The sequence below is a fragment of the Coturnix japonica genome, chromosome 1 (genome assembly GCF_054131305.1).
Source record: "Coturnix japonica strain WE chromosome 1, WE-NBRP24, whole genome shotgun sequence".
In the NCBI taxonomy this organism is placed as follows: Eukaryota; Metazoa; Chordata; class Aves; order Galliformes; family Phasianidae; genus Coturnix; species Coturnix japonica.
Genome location: NC_140663.1, coordinates 131,572,674 through 131,587,381, shown reverse-complemented (window position 1 = coordinate 131,587,381; position 14,708 = coordinate 131,572,674). Strand labels below are relative to the sequence as shown.

The 14,708-nt window shown below is 37.7% G+C and overlaps 1 protein-coding gene across 5 annotated transcripts in view; it reads right to left on the bottom strand.

Moving 5' to 3' along the window:
- Nucleotides 1–14,708, bottom strand: part of FGF14 (fibroblast growth factor 14) — a 358,569-nt gene that overhangs the window by 277,489 nt on the left and 66,372 nt on the right. The gene's annotated exons all lie outside the window — the stretch shown is intronic.

Sequence of the window (14,708 nt, the reverse complement as noted above, 5' to 3'; positions counted from 1 at the left end):
AAAGGGCTTTAAAGAACACTTCAAGAATAGGAAGCTATCAAATAGAAAGTAGAAGTCTGAATAAAATTTTAGGGGATTTTTTCTTCCATGCCACTTCACGCATCTTTTATACCACGCATACCCTTTAAGAAAAGCTACGGCACACTTATCATACAAGGCAGCCAGAACTTCAGTGAACAAAACATAAATTTAAGTTTTGCATAAATTTATTGAAGGAGAAAAATAAAGACTGAGGAAGGAGGATGGTGAACATACCAGGAGGCAGAAAGGAAAAAAAGTTCAGAAAAAGAAAACCAGCTTTAATTCTTCTTCCTGCCTTAGCCCAGATATCTGCATCATCAGATTTTAGTCCAGTGTCCAGCACCAAGACTCTTTTTCTATTGGAAAGCTAATTTATAACTCTCATTTAAGAGCTTCCCTGCTTCAGTGGGAACTATATAACATAAAACTGAATCAGGAACTGCTTTTCTGCAGATAGTAGTTAGGTTCAGGAAGCTGAAAGAAAGAGTAGGATATGAAACAGTCCCCACCAGGAAGTGAGAAGATGGAAGGAAAAAAAAAAATAAAAAAGGAGAGCAGACTGACAAGATGTTGTTTTGTGGTACACTTTTATGTAAGTTATGCATTTTCAAACATATTCCAAGTACAAAATGAACTTGCCTGGCTCATTATTCTTTTTCCTGTCTTGTTTTTACCACTAGTAAATATTATGGGAAAGACATATTGAAAAAATATTTCTTTTTTGAAAGCATCTGAAAATTATGATTACTAATCAATATTTTTGTAATAAAATTATGAATTACTGCATTACTTTTATTCTTCCTCAGGGCTGCAGTATACTCAAAACTCGCACAACCAGCCTAGCAACTACACTGATGCGTGTTACAGCCATAAACCAAACATAGTCTGCCAAAGTATTCTTACATCTGAAAGATACAGTTTAATTAATGATCAACAAAACAAGCTGATCAAAAGGATAAAAATAAATTTTCTGTATTTTAGGTGAATTCATTTGAAAAAAAAACCTATCTTAAATATATATATATATATAATATATATATATATATATATATATATATAAAACACACAAAAGGGAAAAAAAAAACATCATCATACTACCTGGATAAATAAATGAAATAATTCATTATTTTTAGGCCCCAGTTGTGAAAAAGATGACTTCATTCATTTAAAAAAAAGAAAAAGAAAAGAAAAGGTTACAATTGGCAGATTAAAAAAAAAAAAATTATCTTCCTGGCTTTTAAATTAGATTGTCCTTTTATGAGTAAGCAGAAAATATTAGCGTGAGACTAAGCAGGAAAGGGCCTGGAAAAACACACACACCTTCACTGCAGGAAGAGCCTTAAAGGCAGTAAGCAGCTCATGATTTCTGTTCTTATAAAAGAACGTATGGTTCTGGAATTCAAGGAATCATGAATTCTTAACACGTGGAAACAAATGCGAGTGAGGAAATGTGAGTGAAAGGAAGATGTATTTCCTGTCTGTTTCTGAAATTTTTAGAAAAAACAAAGTATAAAATATTAGCCTTGAAATGACCACCAGCTCTAGGGCTTCGTTTTGTTTTTTTTTTAATATTCAGCTATGAATGGGCCCATTCCTAAAACATATATTTACAATCAAAGTAAAAATGAGATATGCTTAGCAGCACCTCTGTACTTTATTTCCTACCTACATGGAGGCAAGAAAAGGATTAGAGCCAGGGCTTGCCAGAGTAAGTAGAAAGTTTGAGAAGTCTAAATCTGTTTTGAAGAAAAATAAAACCCCAGTAAATGGTGGGCTTGCTGGTAGCAACATTTTACTGGAACATGTTCATTGAGCTATAATTTATTAAAAGAACAGAAGAAAGGCAGAAAAGAAAGGCAAAACACTGGATGCTTTCCATTTCTCGAAGTTAAGATCCAAATGTAACATCAAGATGATGCTAATATTATACAAGCTTGCTGCACTGCACCAAACTCACAGAACATACTGCACTACTTAAAACACTGCCACTCTCTATAGCAGGCTGAAAGAAAAGAGCCTCCGAAGTTATTTCTAGCATTAAGCTATTCATCAGACAGAGAAGGCATTCATTTAATCATCTTCAATGGATGTAACATACTGCTGTTATCCATTCACTGATATGTATCTAACATTAAGGCAGTATATAATGCTAAAACCCACAATCATTTGTTTTTCCCCCATTCCCCTGTACAGAAGCTTCCTTTTGTAAGAAAAAAGAAAAATCCTTGCATCATTCCCACCAGGTCCACAAGGACTTTCTATTATAGAGGAACGTGCAGTTTTACAGCCAGACACAGGATCATTTGAGCAATAAATAGGATAAATGTCACATGCAATGAGAACAGCAACAAAAGTTGAAATACTTATAGTATGTATATCAACTTTTATACAGTTAAAGCATTGAAATCTGCCTAATTCTAGATTACAGCATTACTAATAGAATAGTAATAAATCTCTGCACAGGAATACAGCAGGAAATTGCAAGATTTGCCTCTCCTGGCAGTCTAAATGGTATCGATCATGAAAATCCTAGAATCTAATTTTGAAACCCCAGTACAACATACTGACTGAGAATAGAGGATATGTCACATGCCATGGACACATCCTACAATGAACCTTCAGATCAGTACAGCTTGCAGTCTGTTCAGCTGCACATTTGTTAAAACCGCACTGGCATCCTCCTGACCCTTAAAGGGGGATATATGCAGTTCACCAGGAATATTTTGCACCTAGAATGGATGACACCAAAAAAAAGGCCCAGAGACCTTGACTAGATTATCATCTTTCTGTTGGGCACCAGTAAATACATCCATGCATTTGGAAGCCTTGGATCACGTGATTAAATTGTTACTGTTTCTGATAAGGTTTCTTTTAGTTCTGCGTACCTTTTTTTCTTAGAAAGGAAGAACAACATCATCAAGACACAAGAAAAGCTTCACAAGGCAGTTTCATTTTATTTATCAGTAAAAACAAACAAAACTGACCTCCAAAAAGGTTGAGCAGTCTTTAGCTATACATAGAAAGTAGAAGAGTTTGACACGTAGGCAACATCTAAGTCTTATGCAGTTGCAAGGAACTCTGGAAATAACTGAATGATTTTAGCTGGTACGCTGTTGTCCATGATGAAGGAAAAGGTGCAAACATCCCTAAGGTCTGTGTTGGTCAGAACTGAAGTATATAGCTTGTACACTCTGAGTCTTTGTAGGGGTTTATCTTCTCAAAATGTTCTGCTTTAAGTAGACCTGTAAAAGGACCTTCCTGTAGGAAGACCTTCAAAGAAAAAAAATAAAAAAGGGGAAAAAAAGCTTCCAGTTCCTTTTTTTACTCATAAGCAACCAAGAGTGTGTCAAGAATCACAGACAGCCCCAGGGTGGGCACCGCAGCCCATGGCAGATCTGCTTGAAGCACTGATTTTTCCACAATCATAAATCTCCACTTTGAGATATAAAACTGATGACAGATGCTGGGCCAGATCTCTCTCCCTCAGGTGCACTGGGGCAAGTGCCAGGGTCAGACAATTTTGTGCAAGAAACTGGATGAGGAGCATGACCTAATTCCAGCCTGTGTACACTTCCTGTGCCAAAAGTACCTCCAGTGATATTATTAGCTGTGTCCCATATGGCCTATTTCTCTTCTCATTTTGGTACAGAGACACTGCTCAGTACCAATGCTCTCCTATGAGTTCCACCCAGTAGTTTAACTGGTTCTGAGACTTCCACCAGATGCATCTCAGTCAGGAAACCTTAACCACAAATAAACTGGAACAACCTAAATAGAACTAATGAGATTATTACGTCTAAGCTGAATTTGTTGCTTGAGGTTTTCCTCAACTAAAGATAATTTCTTACTTTAATGGTACACTACATTTTGCTGCTTACAATTCCTAGTGATAAAATGCACATGAATACTGGAAAGATGCTTCCACAGCAATGAACATGCACTGATGAAAGCTCTTTGAGCAATGAGGTAGAAGGAAATGTACTGATGAGCTGAATGTACAGTACAACAGTGTAAAAGAAATGTAGATCAGACATAGAAAGCTGGGATATTAAAATTGGAGGGAAGGAAAAAACAGGTGAGGAATATGAGAATGCCATGCCACACTGGTTCTGAGGAATCTGCAGACCTTTAAATACTTGTAATTCACTATGCAGAGGAGAAATAAGTCTAAAATATATTACATATCTACAGGCAGGATATTTTTATATTTAAAACCATCTGTCTTACAAGAGTTCAGGTCACATCATTCAGTTAGATAATGATAAGCCCTTTCAAAGACACAGTTTTAGTAGAAAATGCTAACTTCATATGAGTTCCTGGCCTGAAATAGCTGTAGACTTTGCTGAGGCAGGATGAAGATAGAAAGGATGCAGTCAAAAATCCTTTGGACATTTCTGTTCCCTAAAAGGAACGTAGAGTTTCACCACTGTAAGGCAATCCAAGCCACTGGGACCATGGCAGCCTAAGGATTCATGAGTCAAAACGTCACAGGGGAAACAGTGAATGACAACCCAGACCAGGTGTACATGCTAGGATTTGCTTTGGAACAAGTGAGATCAGAGTTATACCCTGCTGAATTATCTCAGGCACCCATTCCCTTGCTCCCTCAAGTGCTCCGATCATGAGTTCTTGCAGGGATGTCACTTCTGACCCAGAACTGTCAGGCAGCAAGTCAAGTGAGTTCCAACCGCATTACTGCTCACTGTGACCAGCCTTGATTTTTATGGACCAGAGTACCTGGATGTCCTTTGGCATTCATCTCCACACAGCTCTTCATTGAGACCTCAGGCCTCCAGGATCACTTCCAGGATCTTTCTTCCAGCCAAAGTATTCTATCCTTCCAAGTTCCCTTCTTCTTTCTTAGACTGATTCTTTATGGATTTTTTTCTGATTTTTTTTTTTTTTTTTTTTTTTTTCCAGAAACCACCCTCACTGGCATTAGCACTCCTTTCTAACATCTCAAGCCTACATGCAGAAGCAAAGCATGTGAGCAGCCGCCTCAGCACTGTTTCTGGCTCACATCTCTCTAAATTGGAGTGCTGAAAAGGTGTCTTTTTCATTTAGTCCAGGTGTTATCAGAGTTTACAAGAAACCAGTACAGGTTGCAGGTAGCAAGTAGTATGCTTCTTCTTGATAGTTCAAGAGTTCAGCTTGGAACATTCACATCCACACTTGTACTCACTCTACTAGCTGCCACCTTGTGGCATCCCAATTCACATCATCTTTTCACATCCAGCAGCTACCCCATCTCACATCAAGTATTGTGAACTTAAAGCTTGAAACAGAGGAAAAAAAACACAGGCAGTGTATGGCTACAATCGGGTGAGGAACCCCAGAGCTTCCACACTCTCTGGTTGAACATAACAAGGGAAGATCTGAATGCACTTCTGGATCTTTCTTTTATGTGGAAGACACAGAGGTATGGTTCAAGGATCAAGGATGGAGGCAACAAAACATCCTGTAGCATACACACAAAGGAATCATCTTATGCTTACTATGCCTTAAAATAATCATTTAGATCCTATGGAAAAGAACAATGATAGAAAGTCTTAGATCTTGAGATCCAGAGCAGGAACAAACTTAGTTGAGAAAAATGCACTGCCCATCAGCAACTACCTTTTACTTCCAGGACTCTTGGCACAGTCTCTCACTTTCTCCACATACTCTCACACTGCCTGTCTATATCAGATTACTGGTGTTTACTTCTCCTCCTCTCCCCTGTGATTACTTTCAGACTCTACTATACTATGAGCAAAGATTTATAGCTTAAACTTGTATTTGCACCACAACGCCCTTCCAATGTCTAATTCTGGTACCCTCTATCCAGCAAGAATTTGGGCATTTGGCTCCAGAGGCATCAGGAAAGTGGTTTCTCTGCTTTGAACAGCAGCAGTGGGCACTAACACATTGCTGGTTATGTTAGGCATGCTCTGGAGGTTAAGGAGAGGAAGTTCTCATCTTCAGATCCAAATGAAGCTTAACCACAAGCTATTATACCACACCAGGAATGAAACAGACTATAGCTGACAGAAGTTAGTTTTCAGATGCCTGAGGAATTTTATAGTCAAAGAGAGCAAAAGTCATGCTGCTCTTACAGGGCTAGGGAGCAGATGAGAAACATTCCCACATGGCAGTTTATTGCACTTGCTTCTGAAATCTGCTTGAGACACACCCAGATTATGACATCCTTCTTTTGGGGCCAGCCTTTTCTGTTTCAGCCTGATTCCACTGGTGTCCTCAGTACTATCATTAAAAAGTTTCAGCAACAAAGTCAGCGATTGATGTGATCAAACAAGGCACCCATATGACTTGCCAGATGTAATAGTGTCATACACTCCTCACTTTAACACAGATGCCAAAACAAGTCTGGCTTTCTCATTAGAGACAACATGGGAGAGACGTGCAGCAGGCAGTTAGGTTACAGAGGCTAGGACAGTAATAGGAGGTTGCTATCTATTATGATACAAGAACAGATAGTGGCATCGAGGAAGATAAAAGGAGCATTCAAGATTCAAAAAGGCCATGAAAGAAAGGATTTTCTGTCTGGAAATAAAAAGAAATTCTTGCTTACTCATCTTCTGCTTTTAAAGGACCCTGAAATGCTAAAATAATGTTTCAGTCAGTATTCATAGTCATCCTTCCCAGATACATACTGCAATCTAACCTGGAGATAAAACCATTCACGCTCAGTCCTTTTCCAAAGCAAGGCAGCTCTGTTAGGCTACTGGAACCTGTCAGGTCTTCTGGACACTTGTCATTTTAACATCTTCCTAATTACAAAATGGGCATTCAGGTCAGTGAGCTCTATCAGTCTTCTCAGAAAACAATGAACGTTAATTAGGTTCTCACACTTGATTATGCAGCTTAAAGACTTCCCAAATGTGTCCTGCTGCAAAAAGCTGTTCATCACCCAACCCAGATGCTTATTCAAGGAGCTGAAATATAAACTACACTATTTTTGTATGTGATCTAGCATCACAAAATGTTCCACTAAAGTTAATGACACAATCTTTTAAAGTGTCAATGCAAAGCAAGCATAGGACTTAAAATTCCTTTTATCTTTAGGCCAGAATTTTTTATTGCTTGAGCCCAAAAGAAACTAAACAAATTATCTGATTCTTCAGCGGGAAACAGATCCTTGTATTCTGAAAAAACAGTGGACAAAGTTGTTGTCTACTACAGGTAATGCTGCTTGTTGATACAGGAAAATATTGAATATTGATAATCTGTTGAGCACTGGTCTATATACTGCTACAAGAGCAAATTCAACATCAAAAGCTCTACTATACTATGTTCAGTTCAAAACCTCCTATTAAGAGATTCTTAAAGTTTTAGCCTCAAAGTGCCGCTGCAGGCCAAATGGTAGAGACCATAATGTAATCATATCCTCTAAGTAACAACCATCTGACATCACTCAGTTCTGCAAGATACAAAGCGCAGAAATTGCATTTGGTCTCACACTGGTGATGCAAGTACGCACTATCCAGATAGGTAACACAGGACAAGCTAATACACAGAGTTCTTAATCCAGAGGAATTGCCTTGATTTTTTCCATGTCAAGAAGAAATGGAATTGTTCATTCCATAGCAGCTATAAAACACATTACCCAGGTTCATTTAATAGCTAGGCTTAGGCTTAAACCACATAATGCAAGTCTAACCAAACAATTTTTCTTTCCTTAAAAATGATTTCAAAGGAACTCAGATCCAACTGAAGGTCAGATGGAATAATGGATACAAAAACTTTTCCATTCCTGACACACTATCTGCAAAGAAATATTATTGGCCACTAATTTATTTGTTTAATTATTTATTCAGCTTTTGATGTCAATAAGGAAAAATGTCTTAAAAATGTCACAAAAAAAAAATTATTATTGTACATAGACACCTGTATAGCATTCCTGTACTGCCTGACTTCTTTCCAGCAGGCTGTAAAATAATTTAAAATAAAAAAATACTTTCAAATTACATCTAACAATTCATAGCAAAGACAAAGGCAAGAAGCTGGAAGCAGGATAAGTGTGTTAACGTCTTTTTCTTTTTTTTCCACTTGTATCAATTATTCTGTTTACCCTAAAATAAGTTTTATTAGTCATCTCAGTATTGATAGTTTGTATTTTATGTTCATTTTATGTTGTGTTTTCAAAAAAGGACACCTAAGTAAAACTGCAGACCAAAATAACAAGTATTGTAATGGAAAATAATAATCCATCATTGACAGTAAATTCAAAATATTAGGGTATATATTTAGTGAGTTTAATGAAAAGAGTTTACATGTGTATGCTTGTATACATGCATACCTATATGTAATATTGAAATAAGATTAAAATTGATTCAGGCATTGATCTACCACTTTACTTAGCACTTGCTTTAGTCTTGGATCCATTATAATCTGCTTTTGTTTTGGCTTCAGTAACTCATCTTCTGGTGCTGGCAAGAAAATAAATTATTTGAATGAGTGGGATTGATTGCAAGTGGAAGCAAATTCAGTCCTCACAAAGCTGTGTCATTCTATCCCAAGAGTTACTGTAGTACAAGCAATCTGAGGTCCTAGACTGGAAAAAAAACAACAAAGATAAGAGATAAGGCTGAAAAAGGTCACTGGAAAGAACAATACGTTCAGCAGCAGTCTAGGTAATTTTGAAGCCTGCATCTCATGATCATACAAATTTAAGAAGACAAAGCAAGACCGCTGCACACTCTGGTGCCCGAGACATCACCTAGGTGAATTTCAAGTACATCCAGGGAACAAAATACCATCATTTTAGCCAGTTCAGGCCTGCTGTTGGACCAGTCAATAACCTCAACTTCTTGCACAATGGCTAACTCCCAGAAACACCCAGCTCTACAGTAGGTTGGTGGTAAAACTCTTTTACCAGATATTTGTGCTGTTGCAATAAAAGGCATGGATTCCACCATCACTCTTTCTATTACTGCCTGAATCCCTGTGCTGATAATTTATTAGGTCTCTCTGTTTGAAAAACTACAGGTGGTAATAGAATCTGCAGAAATGTAAGACACATTCACAGTTTGATTCGGTGGAGTTCATAAAATATAATTACTGTGTGGCCATATGAACACTGTATTATGAAGGTGTGAATCCTGATTTTATGAACTCTTTTTATACCTTTGTAAAACTATAGCTTAATATTTCAACTGTGAGAACAGCCTGATATATCTACTATAATTGTATTTCCATTTCCATATAAAATCTGTGACAGTGGTGACTATACTAACAAACGGAGACTCTTGTAAACAGAAAACTTTCATGACAACACTGTCAAAGACTTTAATCAAATAAAAAAAGTGAAACCCGGCAGATTACAAGAAAGAACTCATTACAAGAGAAGAAATATCAAGTAAGTTAACAGGATCCCCCAGTAGACTAAAATTATTATTTAAAAAAAAAAAAAAAAAAAAGGAAAGAAAGAAAAAAAAAGTCAGGCTATATGAAAAAAAAAGAAGAACGCGATTCAAGCATACTAATCAAAGAATCCCATCTTGCACCTATACTTCCTTTGTTTTGAGTGAAAGCTTGAATGGTCTACCAGATAAGAGCAGGTTGTTTCAAGCATCCCATTAAAATAAAAGCAAAAACGAATCCCTGTGTAGTACTTGTCCTGATAGCATGCTCACGAGATCTGAGCCTGAAACATCCTCATTCATCTCTGAAACAGCCTCATTTTGAAGCACTGGCAAACAAATAGCTGCTAATATATATATTATATATATATTTTATATATATATATATATATATATATATAAAGAAAAAGACAAGAAAGAGAGTGAATACTAGAACATACCCAGGCTAAAAGAAAATTAAAGTGTGGTTTCATTTGTAGTACACCACATGGCAAGGAAACAACCATTCAAAGCACACTTCCCGAGAAATAAAATAAGTAGGGCTGTTTTGTATAATGGAGTATAATTTGATGTTTATATTTTGTTATTTGTGGCCATTTGCTTGGAGTACAGTGCTTCACATGAGGTCTCAGAATATTTCCTACTTATTATTTTTATCTTGCTCTTTGTTGAGAGATTGATAGTAGCCTCACACAAGAAAACAAAACACATGAGTAATATTCACTTCTGTATTCTTTTGAAATGAAATGCACTTTGTTATTCAGTATATTTGTCATCCTCATCTCTTGGCTCTAGAATGTCCAGACGTGAGCACCCATCCTAAATCATACTGTTTGTCCTAGAGTTCTATGAAACAGTGAAACTGCTTACAATAAGTTCTTTGTGATAGCAAGAAAAGTATCATCAGGAACACCAGTAATCAAATCTAGGAAAAAAGGCTGACTCACCCAGCCAGCAATCAAGACCTGACTGAGAAACACTCCTTCTAAAAAAGCAACCTTCATCCAGAAGATGTTCTCTCTTCAGAGGCTAGTCCTTAAATGAGCCCCGGGATCCTGGGTTCATACTTTCCAGTCAAGTGGGGAAGCACATGTAAATTGTTTGCACCTGTGCTTCCTGGGCCAGCCCTACCCCTTCACCAGCTGCTCAATCTTCAGTTTAGGCTATGACCTAAGAGTTCCCTTATGCATACAAACTGATATTCACAGTGTCTTAGATTATCCTGAACTGTTTGGAGTATCAAACATGAATCAGAGAATTGATTTGTCTTTTTATTGAATCAAACTCTTAAAAACAATAACAAACCACCAAAGAAAGCCGCCTTGCAACACTGGGGCCCGGAGTTCGAATCCCCCCTGTGGCGCAAGTGGTACAAGTGCCGCTCTGCTACACAGAGGCTCGAATCCCGGGGGCTGGACTCGATGATCTCTAAGGTCCCTTCCAACCCACACGAAACTATGAAACTATGAAACTATGAAATGGAAATCCACAATGAAAGAAATACAGAACTTCTAATAAGAAAACCAAGTAATGAATAAATTCACCTCCATAAATTGTGCCCGAGAAGATCAAGTCAAAGGTACTGTTTTCTCAATGGAAGAAGTAAATTTTAGCATTCTGCTTAAGAAATGCTTTCTCATGGTTCTCTTAGGTGTTTAGGGAAAACACTTGATATTGTTTCAGTACTATACCAAGTAAAAAAGAAAACACACAACTGTGTAAATCATCATGAAATAGCAACCAGATCTGGTATATCAGATCTGCCTTTTGTTCCAATCTATTTCTTGAAAATGTTCATCTCTAATTGTTGATTTAATATGCAGTTCTCACTTGGACAAGCAGCTAGAAATATATTGCAGACTATGTAAGTGAAGGCTAACATGCTTGAAAGGCCACGGCTCTTGTAAATGAATTTCCAAGTCTAAATAAATAGAGCAATCAAATATGAACTCTGGACATATCCTTTTCCTGATGCTGGTTTGGCTTGTGGGTGAAATAATTTAAGTCAAAGAAATAAGGCCAGAGCAGATCATCTAATAGTCAATTTGAGCCTTTCCCATAACTTTCCCTGGGGGAGAAAAAAACCCGGATATTCTACCAAGTGAATTCACTGTTAGAAGCTATATTTTCCTCTTTACCTAACAGAATTCAGGTGAAGAACTGAAGTGTGTATTTAAGGCAGTGGTTTAAATCAATGACTGCAGAGATACTTTCCTGAAGGTGATGAAGAACACTCAGACACCACCTGGACCATTCTCTTTGAAAGCAAAGAATAACAATTCTGTAAAATATTTTACCCTTTAAAGCCATGCCTCTGAGCAAAACCATCTAACTAGTGGCCACATACATAACCTCAAAGAGGGAGCAGAGACATATTAAAGAGCAGGAGCATCAGTGTGGATTCACTGAGAACCACACAGCTGCTGGAGGCTGCTTTTCATCTACAGCAGCATCAGCTTGAGAAATTTCAAGGCTGCCATCAAGATAGTGAAATCCACTTGCTGTTTTTCAGTAGACCAAGAGAGACAGGCATAGGTGGACAAAAATATTTGAGAAAAACTGCCTTTGGAGATAAACTTTATTAGGAATCCAGCACCAACCCCTGGGGGACACCACTAGTTACAAACCTCCAACCAGACTCTGTACCACCAATGACAACCCTCTCTGCTCTGCCAGTCAGACAATTCTCAATCTCCCCTCACTGTCCACTCATCTATCCCATACTTCCTCAGCTTTGCTATAAAGATGTCATGGGAGACAATATCAAATGCCTTGCTGAAATCAAGGTAGACCACATCCACCGCTCTCCCCCCATCCACCCAGGCAGTGACAACATCATAGAAGGCTACCAGTGGTTGAGCATGACCTCCCCTTGGTGAACCCATGCTGACTACTCCTGATAATGTCCTTTTCTTCCAGTTGTCTGGAAATGGCATCCAGCACAAGCTGTTCCATCACCTTTCCAGGGACAGAGGTGAGACCGACTGGCCTGTAATTACCTAGATCTTCCTTCTTGCCCTTATTTGATGACTGGAGTGGCATTGGTTATCCTCCAGTCTTCATGCACCTCCCTCCAAAAAATACATTCTTTAATCTTATTCTTCAGTCAAGATGGACTTTAATCCTTATTTTTGTTGATTATTTACTTATTTATTATCTAAAGGTGAAAATGCTGAAAATTCCTAATTAAGCATACAGAGAAAGAACTGCAATTCAAGATGAGAACAATGAGTGAACACTCATTATATCAGCCTCCCTGCAACACTTTGTTTCTTAAGCTGACAATGTTAAAAGGAAAACTAAAAGAAGTTATGGAACATTATACTTTATATCATGTTTTGTCTGAAAAATTCTTTATTCCCATACTGAGCAATTATTATCAGACAAAATAGGAAGTTACTGAACTATCATTATAATAATTATTACTGTCACTACAGTACTTAACACATATTAGGAAGCAAACAAATACTGAGCAAAGTGGTCCTGAAGGTGCCTTTGTGACTGGACCCAAGAGTGGCACTCTTCCTTCTGTTGAAAACAGTTACTCTGCTTCATTGGAAAAGATAATACTATGGTATTTTTCATTATACATGTAAAATAAAGGTCAACATTTCAGTCAATTCTAGCAATTCTAGTAGCTGAGGGTGGCAGAGAAGGGAAAGGCATCAAGAGCCTTGAGAAATCACCTCAAATCCTTGAGAGAAGAAAAGGCAAACTATTAAAACATGATATCTCTCAATGTATTATTCCAAAATTTCTAAGGCATAAATCAGTTCACTTCATTAATCTATGCATCAAATACCTAAATCAAGAATACTCGTATTGCATATTTCTGTACAAGTCTATAACTGTTACCAGCAGCGTTATTTAACATGTTTAGGCATCAACATCTGAATTCTCTCAGGACACTCTACAAGTGCAGAGATCCGCCTGTTAAGAGATTTTGCCAAAACACAGCCACAGTTATAGCTCTGGCAGGAAAACTGAGGTGCTGATGAGGAGCTGGATAATGCAGCTTCAATACTTGCATCATCCAGAAAACAAGACGCCAAATACTTTCTGATAAATAGATTTTTTTCAAGAATTAAAAGGTTGTTTTTTCATTCCACTTTCTATATATTGTGGCAGAATACAAAAGAATATCCATCCTGGCAGAAAAATTGTAATGACTGTATAGCAAGTCTCTCATAAAGGTCAGCAGGAGTCAAAGACTGTAGTGCTACAAGGCTCAAATTACACTGTAAGAATTTTAGAAATCAGAAAACACAGTACATGGCTGGAAAATCTTGGCTTTCTACTTTTCTACTTATCATTACCAAAATGTTTTTTGCAGAGGACTTAAAATCTAGACAAAAGGGAAAACTGAAATGAACTTCTATCAGGTTGTGTTTATTTTCAGATTCATCTTTTTCTTTCATCACAATGAAATCTGAAGGGTTGTACCAGCAATGAAAAAGATAGAAATTGGGGATGGATAGTAGAAAGAATATATGTTTATCTCTTGCTTATTAGACAAATACAGTTGTAACACAAACAGTAGGAATGTAGAAAGAGATATGCTATTTAAAAAGCTTGATTAAAGTCCTAGGAGAAGAAATCTGTCTTAGTCAAGGGAAAATTCAACTATGAATGCTGCAGCTCATAACCTGTATAAAAAGACACAGTAGTGCTTAAGACAGCACAAGGGATCTTGGTGCCTTGACTAATCCCTTCCAAGAACTATGAGGCAAAAACCCCAGCAGTAACAAACAATCAGAATGCGGCATCATTCTGGTATGGGAAGCAATACACTGATGTTAAACTTTAACTCAGTTTAACTTTACCCCAGATATCTTGCTTGCAGTAAAACTAAATATCCCAAAAACCCAGAGTGTCTTTTCAACCACACAGTTCAGAGGAGAACCTTTGCGCATAGCACTAGAACTTGCCAAATTCTCATGGCACACCTACTCTACTAAATCACCAAAGTTTCTGGGCACCCTCACTGCTTATCTGCTATTTGCTCACTCAGATTAAGCCTGCATTTACTATCCTCTCTAAAAAAAAATCCTGGTCGCCTTTCTGGAGACACTCCACTCCATGAAGTACAGACAGCAACAGAATACATTAACAATAGCCACCACATGGTGTGATTTTTCCTTAAGTTTTGTATGACTAAGCACACGTTCTGCTCCCCAGGACTGCAGTAGCCTGGGTTTCATGTGTCCAAATCCTGCTGAGATGGGCAGCAATGCATCCCTCATGCAAGGACCCTGAGGAAAAGCAAGGCCAAATGCCCTGTTGTTTACAGAATGATGTGGAGAAGCTAATCCTAAAGAAAGTAGC